The following is a 25,962-nucleotide window of genomic DNA, read 5'->3' as shown; positions in this document are numbered from 1 at the left end:
ATTGATCCAGATATATCCAGGCGGAAAGCAACATTATTCTGGCTTCTTGAACCACCCCTGTTTCCACATAAAAGCTATCTGCTACAAAGGACAATGTGACTTTTGCACCTCTAAGAAGATAATGATAAAGTCATTTGGGGATGTCATTTATGTTTCTCTTTTGATTCAGTGACAAATTAATGGAGTTCAGCCTAAGCTTCTCTGATTCTTTGGCCTTTCCTCTTTTCTCATTTGAGTGAACAATGGAAAATTTAAGCACTGACAGTTCAAAATTCATGAATTTGGCCACTAACTTTGCATTTAACAGTACAAAAGGGAAGAGATACTCTATAAAAAGTTCTATTTTAATCTTTAAAGTGTCCGTGAAATAGGAATCCTTCCCACCATTTTAAATATAAGTAAAAGAATTGTGTGTCAAAACACCAGTGAATAAGATTTAAATTTTCTGATTCCAAACCTATATAATGAAATAAAATGGGTAATAAAGGAAAAAAATCAGAGTTCATCATCTGCGGAAAATGGGAATTTTCAAGAAGTTATATAACAAATAGCAATTTTTAAATTAACAATGTGGCCTCAGCAAGTGAAGTGTGATTAATGGGAAGATCAAGAGATAATAAGAATTCTCTCTGAGAACTATTTCATTTCCTGGGCCTTCCCTACAAGCTCAGAAAATCAATACATATATTGAATAGTGGATATATAGTATGGGTTTCATGTATAGGGGATTATGTAGATTAACTAGCTATTCAGTGGATAAAGATATTTGAAATGCACATTTAAGGAAATCATTGCTTTATTTGTGGGTATATCTTTTATTACAGACACCTGGATTATGTAAAGGTATCTAAATAATCATGTGGGTTTATTGAAGGTATGTATCTATAATACTTTAAAATATATTTCACCTTTCACAACAATAACTGGGGTAATGCCAGTCATTTTAACATGTACTACATAATTTGTAAATGTTTTTCTGCTGGTTGCAAGCAACTGAAAAAGGCTACAGTAGCTTAAATGAATAGAGATTTGTTTGCCTTAAATAATAAGTCCAGAGCTCTGTGGATAATGACATTTTTCCAGTAGCTTCAATATATCAATAGTACTGCTTATTTTAAACTCTTGGACTTTATTAATTGTTTTTTGTTCTTATAGTCACAAAGCAGTATCTGCTTCTATAGGAACCATATCCACATTCCCCAGAAGAGGGAAAGGGCAAGGGGAAAAGATGCTTTTCAAGCAGTATTGTTGACGGAAGAGACCTGGTTCTTCTTGCTGATGAATGTAAAGAATTACATATCAGCAAACCTAGTAGTATGTAATCAGTTTATTAGTGATCCACTTCCATGGAAGAGAACAGGACTGGGTAGAATAGCGGGTGAAAGGCAAAGTTTCAGGGCAAAGCAGGGTGAGAAAAGCAAGTGTAGCTGAAGACCAGAGTGGCAAGCCCCTGGGCAGCCTGAGGCCAGGTGGCCAGAGGCCCTGTGGCCTGAGAGCCAGGAGCCCCCTGAGCCAGAGAGAGAGAGAGAGAGAGAGAGGGAGAGGGAGAGGGAGAGGGAGAGAGGGAGAGAGGGAGAGAGGGAGAGGGAGAGAGGGAGAGAGGGAGAGAGGGAGAGAGGGAGAGAGGGAGAGAGGGAGAGAGGGAGAGAGGGAGAGAGGGAGAGAGGGAGAGAGGGAGAGAGGGAGAGAGAGAGAGGGAGAGATCCTTTGTTCTCCAGACTTATATAGTTGGTGGGATAGGAGGGAAAAAGTTACATATTGATTAACAGGTAAATGTGGCGCCAGCTTTCCTGGGGAAATGGGACTACCCAAATTTAGGGATGAATGGGGGTCTGTTCGCCTGAATTCTTATCTTGCTCCAGACTCCATTTGGCCATCCTGTTGTAAAACAAATCTGTGACAGGAGGCAGTTAATTAAATTTTGGGGCACTTTCCAAAGTTATTGATGGGCTCTTTCTGTAAGCATCAGGAACTCCCTTGTAAGACAGATAATGACCAGAGGTAGGGAATTAACCAAACTTGATTTATGGGCTCTTTCTTCCTAATATAGTGTTTCTTGTGATATTAAAACACCTGGCAATATTATCAGAACAGGCTTAGGACTGCTGAGTTAGCATGTGAGACTTGTCTCCTCCCTCCTCCCTGCCTCAGTTTACTATTTATTCTACCTAATTGGTAAAAGGTGTTTCCTGGCAACCCGGGTGCTAAATGCTGGCCAGTGACAGTATTGCAGTCTCAGACTTCTTCCTATGCTGTTTCCTGCTTCAGTATGTCTCATTTTGTCAGGAAAGTAAAATGATTTTTGAATTCTTACACAGAGAGAATTTTTTAATGTTTCCTTGACCGGTGTCAATATTTCATATGGACATCTGTGACTGGGATGTACTTGGATAGAAGAGGGTCATAGATGGTAATACAAAGCATATGATTGTCAAATCAGACTCATGAATGAAAAATCTTAGCCTTTATAAAGCTTTAGAAAGAAATTTCAGAAAACAGACAATCAAGCTCAGAAGCATATGGCTGATTTAGTTTTGTTTTGTTTTGTTTTGCTTTGTTTTGTTTTGTTTTGCTTATATAATACTGGACATACATTTTGGCTCAGAATAGATAGAATTCCTAAGTTAGCTACAGGAGTAGAAAGAATTTAGTCTATGAATCATCTCCAATTTATACCCTGATTTTGGTGCTATATTGTACAGGGATGCATGCCTCATAAATCCATATGATGATTCTTTCTCCTCCCCCTTCTCATCTTTTCTTCTTTTTCCTCTTTTTTTCTTCTGTTATAAGCAATCCTTAAAAAAAAGTCATTCTTATTAAATAGATAAGAGCCACTTTCCTAACAAACATCATTAGTCCATTTGCTCAGAGGCCTAGTTATTGTGCTGTCCAAGATTTTAGAATCACCTTTCTCTTCTTTCCCCTAAGAGTGTCCCCCAACTAAAGGAAGAAAATAGATTATAGGCTTTAATTTCTTTCTCTTCAGACAGTTTCATACATAGAGACAATAAGCTGATTATATTCACTGGTATGGAAGCTCTCTATACTTTTTCCCTAGCGAAGCAGCTATTTATAAAGTAACCAATTTGGACTCAATATCATTTTGTTTCAGTGACATTTAGGTTGAACAAAAAGAACACTGCCCTTGAGGACTACTGTTCTCTCTAAGGCTTGAATTATCCTTTAAACTTGGCTCATTTCTTCTCATTATTAATTACAAAAAAGTAATTTATGATTGTCTAACCATTATGCTGTATACCTAAAATGAATACAAAATAATATTGAATACAAACTGTAATTAAAAATAAAATAAAAAAGTAATTTATTTTGTAAGCAGCTCAGTTGAAGTTCTTTTTGTTTTCTCCTTTAAAATCCTTTTACTTATTTATAGTTACTACTTTAGTAGTTAAAGCTACTACTGGGTGTGGAGGGTGTGTATGTATTGATCTTAGAGTCTTGGCAATGCTTGTCAGTCCTAAAGTCCTCATTTGCAACCTTTCTCCTGCATTTTGAAGGAGGTAGGATTTACAAGCATATCTTTTGCTCCACTTAGGTGAAATCATGAACATCTTCACCACCTAATATCTCAAAAAGAATCGTTACCAACAGAGTACAGTGCAATGTCCAAATGACTGTAGTTTCCAATCTAGGCCACCAGGTATATAATATATATTCAATATGTGTAAGTCATGGTCTCCCTCTAAAGACAGACCTACTTACTCTCCCAGTATACCTGTTCATTCTTATTTTAAAGATGGCTGAAACATTTACTATCATTTTTCATGCCCATAAGTTACTGAAAAAGTTAATGGTATGAGAAGAACTAATAAGTGACCTAGAAGCACTTTGCTACCACAGGTCCCTAAGACTGTATTACTATATGATTACAGGCCAAACAGTGGAGAGTGTAGTTCTTATTATACACATCAGGGTTCTGCATGCTTCAATCAAGGTGCTTCTCACCTCTTTGTATCTAGACTAAATTATTGTAACTGGTCTGCTGTCTTGTAAGGTGCAAGCTTTGCCCTGGCCCTGACCACCATCTCTGTCCCTTTTCCATCACATTAATAAGGTTACTCTGTTACTTGAAGAGGAGAAGCATCTGGGTCAGGATTTGGGCCTAGATTAATAGTACTTTGTTGTTTACATCCTGAAAAGAGCTCTCTCTTCTTTCCAAGTTAAAAAAGTCTAAGATCAGAATGGAAAAAATGGAGTTCGCACAAGGAAAGCATCATCATTCAAAGTATAATAAACTCATTCAAAAATATCAGGTGTCCTCAATTATGGCTGACAGAGCTTATAATAGTTTCTCTCCCCCTATAGGATAAGGGCAATATCATACAGGCAATCAAGGACTCTGAAAATAATTCTCTATTTAGTATATTAATTCTGAATTCTAAACATTTGCCATGTAATATTAACATCGACTATTTATTAGACAACAGAGAGAAGTGACTGAGTTATGAAAAGTTCTTCTGACCCAAGTGGTATGTTTGTTAAATCTTTTCTGGTATAGTGCCTCTCTTTATTCTTTACAATTTTAGTTAACTCAGAACCCAGCCAAAAGTTACATTTTGGTGCCAGAATTTTCAAAGCTGAATATATTGGCCAGATTTCAAAGGAGAATTATATAAAATGTTTGCATTGCTCTTTGAGCAGGGAAGGAAAAGTTTGAAAAAAATAAGCTTTACACTTTATTAAATAAGAGATTGATGATAAAATGAAAAGGAAGTATAATATTAGGAATTGATTTGATGTCATTATGTTACCAAACAACAAGGGGGCCTTGGACAATATACTATTACCCAAAAGGAACCCCCCAGGTTCATTATGACCGCTGCCAGAGGAAAGACGTCTCTCAATGCCAGAGATTCATGAAAAGGAAAGGAAATGTTTATTTAATGCTATACAGACTTAGAGTAGTGACCTAATGCCTTCATCAAAATCCCAAAGTCTTTTAAAACACTCACAAACACATACAGTTCTTCCTTCCCCCTTTGCCCAGTCTGGGGTACCATATCTCAGAAAAAGAAATAGAAGTCCTTGGCTCAGGCAGCCCCTGGTTCTTCTCAGTAATCAGGTTCATTCCAGTAATCCATCTTGGCTGGGAGACCTCCCTGGGTTCCCTGCACCATCAGCTGTGTCATGGGCATCTCTGCTAAAGCCAGGTGGTGGTTCCCCCTTCTAAAGCTGCAGGGATCCCCACTCTGGCAAAGGCATGTGGTCCTCTTTCCACCACTCCAGCCACGTGGTCCTCTCTCCCCCAGGGCCACGGGTCCCCAGTTAGCCAAAACTGTGTGCTTTTCTCCTCAATGACTGCAAGGAGGGGGGTCGCCACTCTGCCAAAGCCAAGTGGCAGTTCTCTGCTAAAGCCGCATGGTGATTCTCTCTCGCAGGGCTGCGGGAGTCCCCACTCTGCTAAAGACTGAATGGTTCTCCTCTCAATGGCTACTGCATCTGAGTTTAAATCTCGGTGCCAATCTTCCTCTGCAGCCCCATTTATGACTCCTCCTACAATTGGCTACACATGCCAGAACTCATATCCTCCCAGCTTTACTGGGCTGCCATCGTGAGTCTGGGCAGGCATGGCCCCATGTCATGGAGCCAATCTTCTCCAAGCTCCCACGCAGGCACTGTAACTCGGGGGACCTGCCCCCCAGTTACATTTTGGGGGGAAGTTACTTCCATTCCCCTGGCTCAGAGCATGGCCACAGCTATTTAACATATCTATGCAACCAGTTAAAGGCTATAGAAATGTTAAATGACCACACCAGAGGTTAGCTGCAAAGCTGTTTCTATGCAAAGCAGCTCTCAATGTCCCTGCTCCATGTGTCCCTTCCCCCAACCCACACCTGTAGGGGTGCTGTGAGGACATCCTAATATTTCCTGAACACCCTGGCCCCATTCCAAATCCCTATTTGGGACCCCCCTCTTGGCTGCACCCTGTAACAATTCTATGCCTCTGGGTTTATTTCGCTCATTGTTTATTCTGCTCATTAGATTTCTCTAATATAAGTGAGTTAATATAAGTTATAAGTGAGATCATATGATATTTTTTCTTTTATACATCTTGAGTTTATTCTGGTGTATGGTGTAGCTTGATGGTCTAGTTTCATTTTTCTTGGCATGTACCTGTCCAGTTCTCCCAACACATTTATTGAAGCGACTATCATTACTGCATTGTATGTGTGTGCCCTCTTTGTCAAATTTTAATTGACCAAAAAGACATAGCTTTATTTCTGGGCTCTACTCTGTTCCATTGGTCTATGTATCTCTTCTTATGCCAGTAACACTGTTCTGATTACGGTGACTTCGTAATATAGTTTGATATCGGGTATTATGATCCCTCCAATTTTGTTCTTCTTTCTCAAGATTGCTGAGGCTATTTGGGGACCACCAACTTTCACCAAATACTAGAATAAACTCAAAATGAATAAAAAACCTTAAATATAAGTCATAATACCATAAACATTCTAGTGAAAAACATGAGTAATAAAATTTCAGATATATCATAATGCAATATTTTTACAGAACATATCTTAGGGTAAGGGAAATAAAGGAAAAATAAACAAATTGAACTACATCAAATTAAAAGTTTTCTGAACGTGTAAAGAAACTATCATCAAAATGAAAAGGCAGCCAACTGTATGGGAGAACATTTTGCAAATGATATATTGGACAAGGGTTTAATCTCCAAAATATATAAAGAACACATATGACTCAACACCAAGAAGACAAAAAGTCCAATTAAAAAATGAGCAAAAGACCTGAACAGACACTTCTCCAAGGAGAACATACAGAGGGCCTGTAGACACATGAAAGGATGCTCAACATCACTAGCCATCAGAGAGATGCAAATTAAAACCACAATGAGAGATTACCTCACACCTGCCAAAATGGTGATCATTAATAAATTAACAAACAGCAAGTGCTGGGGAGGATATGGAGAAAAGGGAACCCTAACGCACTGTTGGTGGGAATGTAGACTGGTGCAGACTCTGTGGAAATCAGTATAGAATTTCCTCAAAAAAATTAAAAATGGAACTGCCTTTTGATCCAGAGATTCCACTGCTGGGAATATACCCTAAAAATAGTGAAACACCGATATCAAAAGACCTATGCACCCCTATGTTTATAGCAGTGCTATTTACAATAGCCAGGATTTGGAAACAGCCTAAGACCCATCAGTAATGAGTGCATTCAAAAACTTTGGTACATTTACACAATGGAATACAATGCAGCAGATAAAAGGAATTTATACCTTTTGTGACAGCATTGATAGAACTGGAGACTATTATTCTAAGTGAAATAAGCCTATCTCCTCTGAGTTAGTTGCTTACATTCTGGAGTAGAGACCTTTCTCTTCTCCCCAAGAGAGGATTTGTTTACATTCCTAAGTAAAAGATAAGGTTTTCTTTTTTATCTCAGGAGAATGAGTGACAGGTATCCCAACAGGTCTTATACTTTGTGTTCTTAAATTCTGGAATTCCTCTTTTATGGAGCAAATTATGCTGCAGGTTCAGGTGACAGCTGGTTGTTATTTTATCATTTCATGGGAATTTGAGGTGTCAGGTAATTACTGTGTTTACTTTCTGTGTAAATAAAAAGATCCTTTTCCTACATGAAAGATTTTTTGTGTGTATGTGCATGCATGTCATAAAATACACATGACAAAAGTTTCCATTTAAAATATACAATTCAGTGACATTTAGTTTAGTCACAATATAAATGCAAACATCACCACTATCTAGTTCTAGATTATTTTAATCACCACAGAAGCAAACTCCTCACCCATTAAAAAGTCACTTTAAGAGGAACCTAAAGAACAAAACAAAGAAACAAGTAAAATATAACCAAAGACACTGAAATAGAGAACAGTCTGACAGTGTTCAGAGGGGAAAGGAGAGGGAATTTCAGGGGAATTTCAGGGGAAAAGAGGAAGGGTTTACAGGAACAAGTATAAAGGACACATGGATAAAAACTAGGAGCAGGTGGAAATGGGAGGGAGACGGGAGGGTTGGGTGGGTGGGTTGGGATGGGAATAAAAGACAGAAAATTGTACTGCAACAACAACTAAAATTTTAAAAAAAGTTACTTCCCATTACCATCTCTTTATAACCACACTGGCAGGCACTAACCTGATTGCTGTCTCTTTGGACATAAGATGTGGTCTTTTGTGTCTGGCTTCTTTCACTTTTCAATGTTTATCCATGTTATAGCATATATGAGTACTTCATTCCTTTTTGTGGTCATATAATTTCAGAGTATGAATATACCACATTTTGGTTATGTATTCATACAATGACAGACATATGGGTTGTTTCAATCTTTCTGCTTTAGTTAATAGTCCTGCTAGAATATTAGTGTACAACTTTTGGCTTCAACACTTGTTTCAGTTTCTGAGAGTAAATACGAAAGAGTAGAATTGCTGTGTCACGTGATAATTCTATGTTTAACTTTTTGAGGAACTATGGAAGTGTTTTCTACAATAGCTGTACCATTTTACATTCCCACTAGCATTTTAGAAGTTTGATGTGGCATCTCACTGTGATTTTGATTCGCATTTTTTAATGACTAAAGATGTTACTATCTTTTTAAATGCTTGTTAGCCACTTGTATATATTCTTTGGAGAAATAGCTATTGAAGTCCTTTTCCTATTTTTTTCTCTCAGTTTATTTCTCTTTTTTGTTGTTGAGTTATTGGACTTTTTACATTCTTGATGCTAGAACCTTATCATATATGTGATTTAAATAAACTTTCTCCTTCTGTGAGTTGTCTTTTTGCTTTCTTAATAGTGTCCTTTAATGCAAAAAAAATGTTTTCACTTTAATAAAGTCCAATTTATATCTTTTTTCTCGTTATTGTATTTAATGATCCATTACTAAATCCAAGGTTATGAAGAAGAACCAGATGACTTTTAATGGCTTTTTTATCTCCATGATTCCTCTCCAATTCTGCTTGTATTTTACAAAGAAGAAACAGATGATACTGAAATGGAAAGCTTATTGGTTCAAACATAATGCCCAAGGATTGGCCAAAAAATCTGTTATAAGATTATCCCATCAGTGCTGTGTCCAGGGAGAATACATGCCAATATCACTTTGCAATTGACCCCTGCTTTTGACTCCTATGGACTTTTTTTAACTGTTATATCATTATGTTATGTCATCTTCCAGTGTCCCTTTGGTACTTAAAAGTTGGAATACAGCTCTCATCCGGAACAGGAATCTCCTCTTTCTGCCTTGCAGCATTGAGAAGTTGAAATGGAAAATCATGAAGGAAACTAAGAGACCTCTTTCTTTCACTACTCATATGGTCGCTTCTTGCTTTTTCAGCCTAAGCTTCATTCCATTCTTTCAAGAACCACTGAACTAAAGTATTTTCCTAGACACTACACTGACCCTGTCTGGTCAATAGAGAATGTGGAGCTTACAGACACTACACTGACCCTGTCCCGGTCAATAGAGAGAGAATATGGAGCTTACAGGTGTAAAAATTTCAAATCAAATTCCTTACATTACCTCCCAAAAATGTATAATAAAAAGGAGATAGCATTCTTTTTATATTTTTACTCACTCATTCATTCATTTGAATATTGCTGGTGTTAATAGTTGGATTCACTTGACTGGTGTATTCTTGACCCTAGTGTCTTTCAATCTGTTCATGCCAGTAAGGGCTTTTCTAAATACAGATTGGGTCATGTTGTATCCATTATGTCCCACCCATTTTCCTGACTTCCCTTGATAGAAAACACCTAGTGACCTTCTTCTTAACCTGATACAAAAGACCTGACAGTATGTGCTCATTCTGGTACTTCTAAGGGCATTTATGTGGGATGTCCCATTCCATAGAGCTCTCCCAGTCCCCATGGATGAGAATAAGTTGTCCTGAACACAATCTGTTGTTCTGGCAGGAAAGGGGGTGGCGATTCCCTTTAGTGGAGAATGCCCCAAGTCCTTCTCCAAAAGGACTTTTATTGGGATCAGTATGTGCAGGGATATACAACATACATACATAGCTTATCAATCAATGTCCAAAGGCTACAATTATAGAATACAAATATTATCTATAGATAACAAATGTAGAAACAGAGATTGTCTCAGGTCATGGTCTGTGAGACATGCTGACACCAGATGGTTGTAAAGGCATATTTCATGATGCAAGGAGTTCACTCCTTATGCTTTGAACTTAATCATCTGGTTTATACCAGCAGGGCTATCCAAAGCAAAGCAAGCTTCAAAGGATACAATGTATTTAGCAGGTCTGATTTCCAATGGGAGCCCTCTGTGCTGGCATCAGGTCATGGCTGTCCCCTGCATTCCTTGCTTTCCAGTTGAGACTTACTGGCCTCTTTCAAGGCCTGCTCATGCAGGGCTACAGTCTCTGAAACCACACAGAGTGGTCCCCAACACATTTATATTAGAGGTTTTACATTACATATCCATTGGTAATTGAGAATGAAGTAAGGTTGCAGAGAATATAGGTTTGAAGCATTATTCTCTTTGAATCACTGTCTACATCTGTAAAATCAGTGTTTCTTTAATTAAACATATCTAAAAGTTTCTTAAGTAAATGAAATGCAATTGTAAGTGGAGGACATCTTGTTCTTTCTGTTTCCAGTCAGCCTCAAGCCATGGGCATCTCCTGGGATAACTGGCACCAGTGCCACACAACCAGGGTCAGGAGAAAGCCCCACCGTAAGAAGTGAAAATATGAGCTGGGGTGCCTTTCCACCCACATGAACATTGGTTAGCACTGCATATACATAGTCCATTTGAGGAGAGGCAATAAGAAGTATCCAGCCTTGAGGCTGGATGTGGTCAACTTCTCCTGGAGCTCTGAGTGTTATAGATACAAAACAAGGATTGCTGATGTTATCTAATACATATAGATAGATGATATAGATAGATATAGATATAGACATAGATATATAGATATATAGATATATAAATATATATATTTAATATCATTTTTAATCTCATATATACATGAGATTAAATAAGCAAATGAAGCACAATAATTCATGTAATGCAGGGGTGTTCGAATGTTAAGAGATATCAGGATACCCTGGAGAGCTTGTTCAAACACAAACTGCTAGGCCCAAGCTCCAGAAAGTCTAATTTTATAGGTTTTTGATAGAGTCTGAGGATTTGCATTTCTAGCAACTTCACTGGTGCTGCTGATGCTTGTACTCCAGGTGCCACACTGTGAGAACCATTGATGCAATCAGACACAAAGACAGCTGGCTCCAGGAAGTCAGTTTCATGGAAATACAACTTCACTCTATTCCTCTTTTGACTTTGCTCTTCTCTGTGTTGAACTTGTTTTCAAGCAAATATTTTCAGAAGCATCTCAGCTCATGTAGTCATTAGACCTATATGTCTCAGAAGAGAAGGAGGACCTTCTTCTTGATGGTTAAAGCAAAACCCCAGCTGACTCTGATTTGCTCTGTTGTGGTAAAATGTCCACCTCACGTAACTGTGATCCGTATCAGATGAAAGAGGAGTGGTGCTTCAAAAGGAAATCAGATGCTGTTGGATAAAAAGTAACACACCTGCTTCCCCTGCCTCTTTAAAAATCAGCACTTCAAAGCCAATGTGTGGGTCAATAATCTTAACCATCTGTGTAAATGCAGCTCCCACCGGAGCTTCTCACCACTTTCCATTTATCTCCCTTTCTCATTTTTCTCTAACATGAGTCTGTAAGAGTTCTAGTTCTTACAAGGAAAACCTGTAATAACAAGATCTGGATAATCAGGAAGATAATCATTACAAACACTTAGAATGATTTTAGTCAAATAGAAATGAGAAATATAAAAATTTTGTTTGATTTTCCAGAACCAGGATGAATCATATAAATGCTGTCAAATGGTTAAAGAAAATTTCTTTAAGTGTTTTGCTTCCTTAAATAAAAATTAATAAAGAGAACACTGTAAAACCATTTATATTCTATGGACCTAATGTTACTTTTGAGGGAATAAGTATTAAATAAACCTATGTAATCATTATAAGACAGTTTATTATTTATCTCAAGATGGGTGTCAAATGTTCCCCTTCCTTGTAACTGTACCTGCCATGGCAAAAGTAGGTAGCATCATAGGCTCATCCATGAATTCACAATTCTCTGACTAGTTAAAATGTGTATAACAATGTTCACACATATTGGTCTTCTCCTCAAAAATGTTCCTAGTTCTTCTACACTGATAGGGCAGGGAAAGAAACAGCATAGTTGTTGATGCTGTACCATCCAGATTCCTGTGACTCCTGAATTCTCTCCCTTCCTGGAGGGATTCTGGGTTTCAAGTGGCTTCTCTGTATGGATTTCCTGCTGCCCAGGTCATTTTTTCCTTCTTCTTCTCAGGCTCCTACTCTTTTATTTTACTTGTTCTTTTTCTCCGTTGATATTTGTATTACTTCCTTTAGAACAGTTTGTGTCTCTCCAGGTACTATTGGAGTTTATTCCTTGTGAATATAACCATTTTAGATAATCTTTGAAATATAGGATCCCCAGTGAATAGAAGACTTTATAGCACTTAGTGAAGAGGTTGGTATGATTGTCAGCTTTCTCACCAGATCAGGTGTTCCTGATCCTATCTCCTCCAGTCAACCTGCCCAAGATTGTGGGAGCAGTTGTCATTTGGTAGCATCATGTGTCCACTTTAGCCTTCTTCTCAGATTCTTAAGGATTTTCTGAGAAGCAATAATAAAAGTAGCCAACTGTCTTTATTTATTTACCAGGGGTGCTATATCTCTGTGCATATATAAACCCCTTTCATTTTCCCAAACACCATATAGCCTGCTTATGTATTAGCCATACTTTCTGATGAAGTAAATTAGAATGTCACAATTGTCCTAAGTGACAGAAGGCATAAGTGGAGGAACTGAAAATAAAAACCACACAGTATATATACAAGGTGTGGGGGACCCAAAAATGGAATTTTTGTATAAAAATTGTGTATTTCTTCTTATATGTGTGAACTTCAGTCACCTTCAAAGTACTCTCCATCTGATGTGATATAACTGTTAAGACTTTTTTTTTCCACTGTTCAAACCAGTTTTTGAACTGGTTGATTTTGATGTCTTTTAGTCCCTTTGTCATTTTTGTTTATGTCTGTTTCACCTCTTCCACATTGGCAAAACATTTCCCTTTGAGGACTTTTTTTTATCCTGGTAAACAAATGAAAATTGATCAGGGTGATATTGGGTAAAGAGAGAGGGTGAGGCAGTTTTTGTGGTCAAAAACTGCTGAACACAGCACAGTGTGGGCAGGTGCACTCATGATTCACCATAAGGTAATGGGCAAATGCATTGAAAGAGTCTTCAAAAAAATTCATGGAAGCTGAATGCCAGCTGGTACACTAAAACAGATGAGCTTCTAGAACACTTACCTAGTGGGATAAGCCTGTACTACAAGGGGCCTGCCCTCCAGAAGATAATTTCTTTCTTTGGGGGCCACCCTCGTACATGACTATAGCATATAGGGTAGGCTAAAATGCTCTAACAGCCCCAAAATGTATAATCATGATAACACATCGCGTATTTTTTCTCAGATAACAAACATAAAGTTCTTGTTAGTGGTATGCTCTCCACTTTTCCATGACTTTGAGTTCCAGAATCCTTCATGTCTTAGGACTTATCACCATTTGTGTTCTCTTGGTAGAGGGGGAAGAACATAAAGGTGCACATGTGGGAAGTTATCATGGGCCAGGAATGATCATTGCTTCTCACGCCCCACTGTCCAGATCTCAGTGACTTGGTCACATCTAATTGCAAGGGAGAATGAAAAATGTTATCCAAGTGTATGCAGAGAAGAAGAGGCATAGCTAGCTCTCTATCACAGTGAATTCTTGTATCCTGTATTTTCCATAAGGAGTCTAAAAGATATTGATCTCCACCAATAAAAAATAAAACTTCCATAGAGGCAGCACCCATATTACACAGTGCATGACACTATATTGATCAAATAAATATTTGCTGAATGAATGAATAATTCAACTCTCTATTCCTACCTCTAAAATCATACAGAATTGGATGTCATTTCCATGTTTGATGCATCTTTTAGTTTTGAAAAATTGATATTTAATATTTGTATTAGGTAATTTCCAAGAATGTTTTATAATGCAAATTTTAGTATGTTAATATATTGGTTTCCACAGGTGACAAGTTAGACTTTTGAAAACAATACCTACTTACCCTACATTGTTTTAAACTTCAAAACCAAGATAACTTTTTTAAAAACATAATTTGAATATGAAGGGAATTAAAAAGATATATTTTGAGGGGTAATCTGGTTCTTCATTAAGAGATATATATATGTTATGTTACAAAATGTAATAAAAATTTGATTTACGTGGTACAATTTTTCACAAATTAAGAACACAATATGTAACATATTTTTTTTCTCTGTGCAGTGGCCTTTCTCTTTAAATAGCTCTTAGTTTTCTGTAATAAAGGAATATTATGATTTTCTAGGCACTGCCTAAGAAAGAAATTTAATTAACATGAGTAACTTCAAAATCCATTTAAGATCTTGCAAAGAAATATTTTATGAACAGTTAAGGTAGTAAATTATTGATTACCTAATCAAATTCTCAATTACTGACTAACTGATGAGTTGTCATCTCTCTCATAACAGATAGTCTCTGAATGCATATGCAAGACTAACTGACTCCCTCAGCATCCATCACACTCCCTTACAAATAAGGGATTTCTTAAATCTCTGCCCTTCATTTCTATTCATAGCCCTAGTTTAAGAATTTCTGTTCACAACCTTCCCTGCCCTAGAATAGGCTATGTTTCATAGATGTCTAACATGCTTGGAGCTGTCAACAAGATATCATCAACAACTGCAAAGACTCTGACATTAATTATCAACAGGGTGGTTGTTTTTCTTTATCAGCCCCAACCACATGTATAATATTGAAGGGCTTCTCTGTGACTTAGCCTGAACAAACCTTGAGATTATAGACTCTCAGGCAGATAGGCCATTGGAAATCCCCTTCTAGCTAGTGAGTAAAGTCTGATGTTAGCCTGCTTCTTTCACATCCATTGTCTAATGGGTCTAGAGGTACATGAATTTATCTTGTACTTGATAGTAGCTTACTTCCTTTTTAAAAAGAAGAATCAAGTCTTGAAAAAAACAAAAGAGCAATAGCTCAAGACTGAAGAACTTATCATGATAATTTTATCCTTTTAACTGCATAAGTGCTTCTTCATACAAGTTCTACACATATAGATTCAACAAATATTTCTCACATGATATATTTTTAAATGTATTGCAGTGACATTGGTTAATAAGTTCATATAGATTTCAAGTGTACATTGCAATGATACATGATCTGTATACTGCATTGTTTGCCCACAGCCCAAAGTCGAGTCACCTCCCATCGCCATATATTTGGCCCCCTTTACCTTTTGCCACTCCACCATTCTCTTCCCTCTGGTAACCACCATACCATTGTCTGTGTCTATAAGTTTCAGTTTTATAACCCAGGTATGAGTAAAATCTTATGGTTCTTGTTTTTTTCTGACTAACCTATTTCACTTAATATTTTCAAGGTCCATCAATGTTGTCTTAAATGGCAGTATTTCATCTTTCTCATGGCTGAGTGGAATTCTATTATACATTCATACACACACATGTATAGTGTATATACTATATATAATATATGCACTATATATAGTAAATACTATGTATAGTATATATATTGTATATATAATATATATATATAGTGTGTTTGCATGTGTGTATATATATCTCTTCTTTATCCAATCCTCTACCACAGGACACTTTGGTTGTCTCCATGTCTTGGGCACCATGAATAATGCTGCAATGAACATAGGTGTGTATGTATTTTTATGAATAATTTTTTTGAGTTTTTTGGGTAGATACCCAGAAGAGGGATTGCTGGGTCATATAGTAACTCTCTTCATTTTTTGAGGAACCAGCATACTGTTTTTCATTGTGGCTGTATCAGTTTACATTCCTACCAACAGTGAATGAGGGTTACTTTTTCCCCACAGTGTCTCCCACTTGGAGACAATAGCCAATCTAACAGGTGTGAGATGGTATATCACTGTAGTTTTTATTTGCAGTTCCCTAGTAGGTAGTGGAATTGGACATCTTTGCTTACATCTGTTGGTTATTTATATATCTTCTTAGGAGAGGTATCTGTTCAGGTCCTCAGCCCATTTTTCAATTGGATTATTGTTTGTTTGGTGTTGACTTTTATGAGCTCTTTATATATTTGGATATTAACCCCTCATCAGAGCTGTCATTTGCAAATATCATCTTCCATTCAGTTGATTGCCTATCTTGTTGTCACTTTCTATTGTTTTGCAGAAGCTTTTTAATTTGATATAATCCCATTAATTTACTCTGCCTTTACTTTTCTTGCTTTTGGGGTCTAATTCATAAAAGGTTCTCTATGACCAAATTTAGTCATTAATTTAGTCATTAATTTAGTATCTATGTTTTCTTCTATGTAATATATTGTTTCAGCTCTTAGATTTAGGACTTTAATCCATTTTGAATTAATTTTTGTATATGGAAATAAACTATAATCTAGTTTCAGTCTTTTGCATGTGGCTTTCCAATTTCCCCAGCACTATTTATTATAGAGGCTTTCTTTTCTCCATTGTGTATTTTTGGTTCCTTTGTCAAAAATTATTTGTCCATATACATGTGGGTTTATTTTGGGGCTTTCAGTTCTGTTCCATTGGTTCATGTGTCTGTTTTTCTGCCAATACCATGATGTTTTGATTATTAGCTCTGTAGTATAATTTGAAATCAGGTAGTATGATATCTCCAGCTTCATTCTTTTTTCTCAGGATTGCTTTGGCTATTTCAGGTCTTTTGTGGTTTCATAAAAATCTGATTTTCCCCCTATTTTTAAAATATATTTTATTCATTATGATATTACAGTTGTCCCATTTCCCTTCCTTTATCCCCCTACCCCCTGAAAACACCCTTTCACCTGCCTCACCCCCCCTTAGTTCATGCCCATGGGTCTTGCATATAAGTTCTTTGGCTTCTCCATTTCCTATACTATTCTTAACCTCCCCCTGTCTATGTTGTATCTATTATTTATGCTTCTTATTCCCTGTACCTATTCTTCCATTCTCCTCCCTCCCCCTCCTCTCTGACAACCCTCCAGGTGATCTCCATTTCTGTGATCCTATTCCTGTTCTAGTTGTTTGCTTAGTTTTTGGTTTTATTTTTTTTAGGTTCAGTTGTTGATAGTTGTAAGATTCTTGTCAGTTTATTGTTCATAGTTTTTGATCTTATATTTCTTAGATGATTCTCTTTAGCATTTCAGAGAAAAAGGATTTGGAGATGATGAACTCCTTTAACTTGACCTTATCTGGGAAGCACTTTATTTGCTTGTCCATTTTAAATGACAGCTTTGCTGGATAAAGTAATCTTGGATCGTAGGTCCTTGACTTTGAATATTTCTTTTCAACCCCTTCTTCCCTGCAAGGTTTTGTTTTGTTTTGTTTTGAGAATCCAGATGATAGTTTTATCGGCATTCCTTTGAATATAACTCTCTTCTTTCCTCTTGCTATTTTTAAAGTTCTCTCCTTATCTTTAATCTTAGGTAACTTAATTATGATGTGTCTTCTTGTGTTTCTTCTTGAATCCAATTTCTTGGAGTCTCTGAGCTTCCTGGACTTCCTGGAAGTCTATTTCCTTTGCCAGATTGGGAAAATTTTCCTTCATTATTTTTCAAATAAGTTTTCAATAAGTCCTTGCTCTTCCTCTTCTCCTTCTGGCACCCCTGTCATTCAGATGTTGTCATGTTTAAAGTTGTCCTAGAGGTTCCTCAATCTCTCATCAATTTTTGAATTCTTGTTTCTTCATTCTGTCCCAGTTGGATGTTTATTTTTTCCTTTTGTTCCAACTCATTGTTTTGAGTCCTGGTTTCTTTCCTGTCACAGTTGGTTCCCTGTATATTTTCCTTTGTTTCACTTTGTACAGCCTTCATTTCTTCCTTCATTTTGCAACCAAGCTCAGCCCTTTCTGTGAGCATCCTGATTACCAGTGTTTTGAACTCTGCATCTGATAGGTTGTCTATCTCCTCATCACTTAGTTCTTTTTCTGGAGTTTTGATCTGTTCTTTCATTTGGGCTATATTTCTTTATCTCAGTGCACCTGTTACATTTTAGTGGGTGGAGCTTTAGGCATTTGCCAGGACAGAACAATCCTCTTTGCTTCATTGTGGCACTGTATGTGGGGGAGGGGTCAGAGAGGGAACAATGGTGCTTACTCAGCTCTCACCGCACTTTCAGTAACTTTCTTCGGTTCTCACAAATAGATTGTGCCTTTTCAGGTGCTGATTTCCAGGTGAGTGGATTTGTGTATGTTCTAGGACCTCATGGGCCTCTCCAACCTCCCCTCTGGTAACTGTCAATTTGTTCTTTAATTCAATGTTTCTGGTTATATTTTGCTTGCTTGCTTGTTTTGGTGATTAATTTCCACTTATGGATGTGATTGTATGGTATTTGTCTTTCACTGCCTGGTTTATTTCACTTAGTGTAATGCTCTCCAAATCCATCCATGCTGTCATGAAAAGTAGGGGCTCCTTCTTTCTTTCTGCTGCATAGTATTCTATTGTATAAATGTACCACAGTGATTCATTTTTAAAATTTAAATTAAAATTGCTGTGAGACAGATTTTTATTTTTCCAAAATAAGAAAATCAAAATCATGTAACATAAGCAGAAGGTATCTCTGAAAATAAGTATATCAATATGAAGCATGCAAATAGTTAGCTAATCACTTCATTCTGTAGAAAATACAGAGCCTTTGGCTTTCCCAGTCAAAAGAGGGATATTAGCAATTGTAATATTAAGGAAAGAACCAAATACATGTATTTAATATGTAATGGAAGTGAGACTTTCTCATAAAATTAGAATTTTACATTATAACTTAAACATGATTATGGGGGAGAAAAATACCAGAATTGGAAATAAAGATGTAAATAGTGGTTTTCCAGTAGACAGTTAGACACACATGAGCATAGCAAGGATGATGGACCAGGTACATAGGTCCTGAGGACAGGGAGCCTCACATGCCTACCAAAAGGCAAAACTGGGAAAAGGACATTACCCCCAGGGTAAACTTTCCTCCCCTAGCATATTGATGGTAATATGGTAGATTCCTTGGAAGGGTAATAAGGGGCCAAAGAGTGTCCCCATACAACTCACATGTGGGCCCTTACATGGCCACTCATTTAAGCATTAACCCCTAAAAATAACATCTAGGCTTCAGTTGTGTTGTAGCTCTAAGCTCAGAAAAGCAGCAAAACCAGATAAGTGATGCCACAGCTGACCTCAGGGGCAGCAGCATTGACTAATGACCTCCTGCCCTGGCACTGACCAATTAGCAAAGACCATAACTCTGAAAGGACATACGTGGAAAGCTGATGAATATTCTACAAAGATCTTCCCCTGGGACCTCTCCTAATATCCCCATCCTGAAAAGCCCTTAAGATGGAGAAACCAGTGAAGCCCTTTCTGTAGAGCATTCCCATACCTTTCCCCATCCCTACCCACCAGGTATGTTTTCTCCTATGGCTCACTTCTTCTACCTCTGTGCCTTTCTAAATAAATATTTTCTTGTCGCTTGAGTCTTGACTCTGAATTTTTATTTTATTTTAAGCCAGAACTCAGGTACCAAGTTTGGTGAACCAGGGTCCAATCACCTATAACATTCTGGTGTCATTTCGCTGCCAACAGTCTGATTATGCAGGGCTCTCTATGTTATACACAAATACTTCTTGAAGATCACTGGTGCATAAAGCAGTATATTTCTTTTAATAAGATTTGAAATGGTGTATGAAGGCATTTTCCCAGTGCTTCTGCATGTGGTCACCACAATTATTCCAGCTTTGGTTCTACCATGATCCTTTAATTAATGAGGGTAACTTTTGTAATCCATTCATCATGTGCTGAATGCTTAATTAATGCAGAATTTATGTTTTAATTATAATATCAATGATTTACATAAATTCAAATTCAAGGAAAACACTGAGACTCCTCTTATTTTATCCCTCTTTGAAGTAAGAATTTCTTCCTGTGATCAAGGTAAAAGCCTTAAATTTAAGAGAAGAGAATTTTGCTACTTTTGCTCTTGTGAACAGTTATGTCTCATCTGGAGGGTCAGTGGTACATAAGAGACTTGCCAACTTCAATTTATGCCCATGAGCAGTTGTGTGTGATAGAATCCATAAGCCTAGCCTCACAAACTCTACTTACTGTGAGGCAGGACTCAGTAAATAGAAACTAGCTTTTTCAGAGAGTATGCCAAAAAGCCCTAAGTTCAGGAGGGATCACCTCTTTATGGAAGTAGTCAGTGATAAAGCCCATGGTAAAGGTTTATTATATACATATATCAGAAAATATATTTTCATTTAAAAAGCCTTACATGTTCCTGATCATGATGTACACATAATACATATATGTGTAATGATCATAATACTTATAAAATATGTACAAGTGCTTATTGTATATAAGCATATTACACAAAGATCACTACATGTTTTATAAGTACAGTTAATTTCATAGATTGTTTATATCAGTGGCTTTCAAACTTTTCTAATCACAGATCACAGTAAGAAATATAATTTACATGTTACCAAGAAAACATATACATGGAGATATATTTTATTCTGTTCTTTGATATCTGGGAAAATGTTGATCTTGCTCTCCTAAATTTATTACACAAACCACTCATTAACTTGGAAATACACATTAAAACATCACTGTGTGGTAAATATGAGTTAGGCATTTATTTATTTGTTTTTCTGAGTGATCAGCTAGCAATTCATAATATGTGTGCATTTGTATGTTCAGTCAAGGTATAAGAAATATACACTGTATGTGTGTGTGTGTGTGTGTATTTATATATATATACACCATGCTGTGTTTTTTATAATTTCAATTTCAACTGGTTTAATTAACCAATGTTATGAAGGCAACTGGCTACATTTTTGGCAAGTGTAAAGTTATTAAACAATTTCACATCTTACTGTGAAATGCAAATTAAAATAACAATGAGATTTTTTTACTACCCCTCAGTCTCTGCTGAATGAATTTAAATGTGTATAAACTATCTTCAGGGTAATTTGAGGGTATGCATCAAAAGCCTTAACAATATGTATAAACAATGAACCAAAAATTCAATTAACTAGAAATTTATCCTAAGGAAATAATTAAGCATATGATCAAATTTTAACATAATTAACTGCAATGCTGTTTGTTTTATAGTTGTTTGTAGTAATAAAAAACGTGAAAAACCAAATTTTCAATAGCTGAGAACCGATTAGATGTAATAGTAAACATTCACACAGTGAAAGTTTCATATGTCATTAAAATATCATGTGAGGGATGATTATGAGCTGACATTGAAATGTGTTTACAATTTTTATGCAAAGAAAAGAGAAAATTTAAATAAGAGTGTGATGAAAAGAAATAGATTTTAGTTACCAGACTTAGGGGTTGAAATTTGAGTGAAGAGAAGGAGAGGGATTGCTGATTACATTAAAAGATGATATTAGATCAGGGAAACAGAGCATCTCCCAGATATGGAAAATGTGGGGAACACAATAATACCATGGTGGAAAAAAAAGGCAATGTGGAGAAGTTGTGGTGTTGATGAGGGAAAGATGAGCTGAAGAGAGGTAAAGTGCAAAGAGGCCTAATATGTCCTCTATTTTATTTTGCTTTCTGATGAGTCTGCTTACAGACCTTTAAAGAAAAATCATATCAAGGCTGACATTATTCATCAAAGCTTTATGCATTGGATTGCTGTTTATTGAACTAAAACTCTAGGTCATGCCTGATTCATGAGATATCCAGATTTATTTGTATTACTTTAAAACTATTTAATAAAATATAATACAACATGTAATAATATGATTTTAGTTTATTATTTCATACTTAAAATATTTTCTTGCCCTTTGTTGGGACACAACTACTAACAAACTATTTCATCCCCTTATTTTCTTCTGTGTTCTTATTTATAAAATGGGACAGTAGAAAATTATTTGCCTGGTTGTGTTGGTGCACTCTGCTTAAAAACCTATTAGAATATCTGACATTTATCAAGTCTTAAATCCATGGTATTTGGTAACACTAATGTTATAATACATCTTATTGGAAGGTCCAGGATTATATATCTGTTAATATTTCTAGTGTCTTATTCTTATATCTAATTTTGCATTTAATAACATGTAACAATAAACATATCTGGTCATTTATTTGCATTATTATTTATACATGTTTTTAATTTATTTGATTAAAAAATGTTTTGAGTTCCAAGGAAAATCCTTTTGAACTTCATTGTGAATATTGGTATTAACCTTCAGCTTTATTTGAAAGGGATCAAAATTTTCAAGCTTTACCTACAGTATGAATAATTGACACAGTCATAACATTACTATACTCCGGCAGTGTTTTATCAATATATCCATGATATTAACTCACTCAAACCTTATAAAACCCTATGAGGTAGGTATTATCAATAGGTGCTATTTAGAGTTGAGGAAACTGAGGGACAGAATGGTTAAGTAATGTGACTAAGGTAGCAGAGCTAATAAATGGCAGAGTTTGGATTTGAACCCAGGAAATAGGCTTCTACGTCTGCTCTCTTTTACCCTAGCTTTGCTTTCCAACTTTCAGGACCCTGATATGTCTGGGTTTTTCACTTTGGATAATAGTTAATCCTCAGTATGTGTATTTCAAAATACATCTAGTTGATATTATAACTATTATACTTTCTTTCATTTACTTTGATTTATTTTCTAGCTTATTATTGCTGTCACAGATATTAAACAATTCTTATTTCCACCCTTATTTTCTAACCAGACACTAAATCCCTTTAATACTGCAATCTTTTAAAATAATCTCTTTGTTTCATATATATATATATATATATATATATATATATATATGGTTTTACTCATTATAAAACCATATAATGAGTAAATTATCAAATTATTGGTCATTTTCTTTATAACAAATAAATAAGGAATTTATTGTCTGTTTGTAACATTTCTTCCTTTACATCTAATTGATTCAGCAAGTTCTGATTAATATTAAGTTATACTGATTTTAATTATTTATTAGTAATTTTAATGAGAATTCCTCTTATTAGTAATTTTAATGGGAAAATTTGGTCTTTTCCAAATTTTAATATAAACTATGCAACTGAGTAGTGATTTTGAAAAGAAAAACTTCTTTTGTTGGTGGTATATTACATTTTATAATCATTTACATTCCTCATTTGAAACTATATATTTTGTTATTATTTTTAAAATCTTTTTCAATTTCAGTTTACATTCAATACTATTCTGTATTAGTTTCAGATGTGCAGCAAGGTGGTTAGAAAATCATGTACTTTACAGAGTGGTCCCCTGATGCTTCAAGTATCTACTTAGCCCCATACATAGTTATTGTGATATTCTTAAATGTTAAGTGTAATTATGTCTCCATGGGTGACTTCTTCCTTTCTTTTATAAACTTTCTATAATAATATTTTTAAAAATACAAGTACAAATAAATTAAATTTGGGGAAACCTGACCATGATAAATAATTTTTATATTTATACCTTAATGGTAATATCTAAATTTTACTAATGACAAACCTCTTCTGTGTGCCACCACTCTTACTGCAAACCATGAGTAAGAATTAATGGGAGCACACTATACGTTATTTTCCAGGGGTCACTGAGAAATTTTAAAGCAGATGCTTGGGCTTGAAAATTATTAAGGGACAATTTTCTCATTATAATTAGGATGGATTAAACTTTAAAGTGGTTCATCAAAGTTTGGAGAGTATTTTCAATAAAATCAGTTATAGGAAAATAAACACAATTGAAAATATGCTGAATAAATGTAACATAGAAATAAGCAGTTATAATGTTTTACATAATTGGCTACATTCCATTTTAAGTCATTTGTTCTTACATGTATAGTAAAATGTAATTAATACTAATCCAAACAAATTTAAACTAAATTTCACAGTGAAAATATAAGAATCATATATCCAGCTGATTCTCCTCTATATAGGAAAAAAAAGTTCACCATGCAGAATATTGGTTCATCCAATGCCCAAAATGTTAACATAGTGACTGACATTTTACACAGTATAGTGAAAAGAGAAAAATTGTCATAGATCCTTGACAATGATCAAAAGTATATGCAAGGATTCTATGCATAAAAGAGTATATGCATAAAAACATGAGACATAAAATAGAGTAAATTACATAATTGATCCTCATTATGTATGGATTCCATATTTGTGAATTCATCTATTTGCTAAAATTTATTTGGAAATCTAAAATCAATATGCACAGAACATTTGTGCGGTCATTCATGGACAAGCTAGGGGGGTGGGGGACAGAGAGAGAAAGAAAGAGAAAATGAAAAAGAAAATGAAAGAGTGGCTATGGGTCCCTCTCTATTTTTAGTACCTGGTTCCAGTTCCTTTCAAACTCTATTCTACATGAGTTTTATAAACACCCTAGAGTCCTTGCAATAAATGATTTCCCCCCTTAGGATAGAACATATGTGCTTTTGTTACTTGTAATCAAATAATTTGCATTTATTCATCGATGCAAAAAAGTCCTAAATATCCAAAAACAACTGTTTCTCTTAGCATTTTCAAGTTATTATTTTTTTTTCTATTGGTTTCTAATCTGGCTGTTAAAATGTTAAGTGTATTTATAGGAAATGCATTACCCTGTGATTGCTTTGATGACTTTTAGGTTTCTTTGGAGTTCTGCAGTTTCATTATAATATATCAATATACACTTTTTCTGCTTAGTGCTCATTGGGATTCTGAATTGGTGACCTTCAATAAAGAAAATTTTCATTCATTTTATTTTAAAAAAGTTATATACCCCTTATTCTTTCTATTATCTTTCTGAAAATCAGATTAGAGCTATGTTTGAATTTATCACCCTCTCATTTATATATACTAATTTCTAACTCATATTCACAAGTTTTTCTCTTGATGCATTCTGGATAATTTCTCAATTGTCTGAATTTCTAATTTATCTCCCTCTATTTAATCTGCTGCAAAAGTGTAATAAGTCTATAATTACAACTTTAACATTTTTTTCATTCCAAGAAAGTATAGTTCTTTAATAAATGTGCTTTATTTAAAATCCATACTGTCTTGTTTATTAGTCATATTTCCAACTCATTTTTTTCCTGCTATGGTTTGAACATATAGATCTTATAATCCATATGATCAAATCCTAATGCCCAATGTGAGGGTATAAGGATTTGTGGCCTTGGGAAGTGCCCTCATAAATAGAATTAGTGCTCTTCTAAAAGAGACAACATTGAGCTCCCTAGCCCCTTCCATAATCAGCAACTCAGAGGAGGGCCTTCATCAGAACATGATGATGCCAGTACACCTTGATCTTGAACTTCTAGCTTCCAGCTCTGTGAGAAATAAATTTCTGTTGTTTTTAAGCCACTCAGTCTGTGATGTTTTGTTATAGTAGCTTGAATAAACTAAGATAATTTACTTATACATCTATATATTTATACCTCTATATTTATACCTCTATATATAATTATTTTATTTTTATACCTGATACCATCAATAATTGAAGATTTTCCAGGTCCAATTTAGCAGGTTGCTATTTTTACTGACTCCTCCTTATGGTAATGTTTCTTCATGGGTCTTGGGTTTTTTTTAAATTTTGAGCTGATTTCCATTGTCACCTTACTTTATTGAAATACAAAGAAAGCCTGGGTCTAAAGCCATTCCTTCCATGTGGCATTTGTTTTTGCTTCTGTTGTACATATTGTCAAGTACACTGAATCACCACATTGTCTGGACTTGGCTTTTCTTTCTTCATTTACCAAAAGCTAAGAATAAGTCAATGGTTTTGAAGCATTTCACTCAGATGAAAGACCTCCAGTTTAAAACACCACTTTGTATAGA

This window comes from Phyllostomus hastatus, unplaced genomic scaffold (assembly GCF_019186645.2).
Source record: "Phyllostomus hastatus isolate PE091 unplaced genomic scaffold, TTU_PhHast_1.1 phas_contig_38, whole genome shotgun sequence".
Taxonomy (NCBI): Eukaryota; Metazoa; Chordata; class Mammalia; order Chiroptera; family Phyllostomidae; genus Phyllostomus; species Phyllostomus hastatus.
Note: the sequence above shows the minus strand (reverse complement) of the source record.